The sequence below is a fragment of the Primulina huaijiensis genome, chromosome 10 (genome assembly GCF_012295235.1).
Source record: "Primulina huaijiensis isolate GDHJ02 chromosome 10, ASM1229523v2, whole genome shotgun sequence".
Taxonomy (NCBI): Eukaryota; Viridiplantae; Streptophyta; class Magnoliopsida; order Lamiales; family Gesneriaceae; genus Primulina; species Primulina huaijiensis.
The window spans coordinates 12,578,836-12,580,846 of NC_133315.1; positions in this window are offsets into that span (position 1 = coordinate 12,578,836).

A 2,011-nucleotide genomic window follows, 5' to 3' on the forward strand; every position below is an offset into this window, starting at 1 on the left:
AGAACTCTGGCCTTTGCATGTCTATAAGTTAGTTCTTGTGATTATTGTGTTCAACTTAGAGTTCCGATTTTTCAGGGAGAATTTTTATATCTGGTTCCGCTACGAAGGCCTTGATAGATTCAGGGGCCACTCACTCATTTATTTCGGAGGTTTTTGCTAATTTCCTCAAGGTCAAGACAGTTGGGCTAGATGTAGCCTATTCAGTAGCATTGCCGTCGGGCGAGGAGATGGCAGCTACCAATGTGATCCGAGACATAGACCTTGAGCTGCATGGAAATCTTGTATATGCGGATCTTATAGTGTTGCCGATGCCAGAGGTTGACATCATCCTAGGGATGGACTGGCTATTGCGGAACAGAGTTCTGATTGACTTCCAGCGGAGATCTGTTCTAGTCCGACCGCCTGGAATGGCGCAGTTCTTATTCGAGCCGGACAGGTACTTTCCTTTACCGCGCATTATACCTTATGTTCAGGCCAGGAAGCTCATGCATAAAGGGTGTCGGGCGTTTTTATCAACTTTTATATCTGTACCCGAGGACCCAGTCAGTCAGCCGCAAATGTTCCGATCGTCAGAGATTTTCTAGACGTTTTCCGGAAGACGTCTCTGGTATACCACCCGAGCGAGAGGTGGAGTATTCTATTGAGCTTATGCCAGGTACGGTTCCGATCTCCAAAGCACCATACCGACTCGCACCGACAGAGATGGCAGAACTGAAGAAGCAGATTCAGGAACTTCTTGACAAGGAGTTCATTCGCCCTAGTTTTTCTCCATGGGGCACGCCAGTCTTGTTTTTGAAGAAGAAGGATGGCTCTATGAGACTTTGTATTGATTACCGAGAGTTGAACAGGGTTACAGTGAAGAACAAGTACCCACTTCCAAGGATTGAAGATCTATTTGATCAGTTGCAGGGAGCTTCGGGATTCTCCAAGATTGATCTGCGTTCTAGCTATCACCAGTTGAGGGTGAGAGATGCTGATGTTTCCAAGACTGCCTTCAGGACTCGTTATGGCCACTATGAGTTCCTTGTGATGCCGTTCGGTTTGACGAATGCGCCAGCGATCTTCATGGATCTCATGAATCGCGTATTTCAGCCGTATCTTGACTAGTTTGTGATAGTATTCATAGACGACATTCTCGTCTACTCCAAGAATCAAGAGGATCACGGCAGACATCTGACCACAGTGTTGCAGACCTTGCAGAAGCACAAGTTATTTGCAAAGTTCAGTAAGTGCGAATTCTTGTTAGAAAAGGTGGCGTTCTTAGGCCACATTGTTTCTAGCAGTGGCATTGAGGTGGACCCAGCAAAAGTTGCAGCAGTCAGAGATTGGGTTGTGACGCAGAATGCGTCAGAGATCCGCAGTTTTCTTGCCTTAGCAGGATATTACCGGAAGTTCATCAAGGGATTCTCCTCGATCGCAGTTCCACTCACAGCACTGACAAAGAAGAATGTGAAATTTGTTTGGAGCGAGGAGTGTCAGAAGAGCTTCGATACTTTGAAGCAAGCTCTTATCTCAGCACCAGTTTTGGCTATGCCGTCAGGGCCCGGTGAGTTTGTGCTATATACCGATGCTTCGAAGCTCGGTCTTGGCGCAGTATTGATGCAGCATGGGAAAGTGATAGCATATGCTTCTCGTCAACTGAAAACCCATGAGAAGAATTACCCTACCCATGATCTAGAGTTGGCCGCCGTAGTTTTCGCCTTGAAGATTTGGAGGCATTATCTGTATGGAGAGAAGTGCCAGATCTTTACCGACCACAAGAGCCTTAAGTATTTCTTTACGCAGAAGGAGCTGAACATGCGTCAGAGGCGCTGGTTGGAGCTTGTGAAGGATTATGACTGTGACATTAGCTACCACCCGGGTAAGGCTAATGTAGTTGCGGATGCATTGAGCAGGAAAGTTGTAGTGATGGCTCATTTGACGATTCAGAGATTCTTCAGATTGAGATGCAGAGGTTTGATCTAGAATCATATTCTCGAGGTAGAGTTCCTCATCTATCTACCTTGACTAT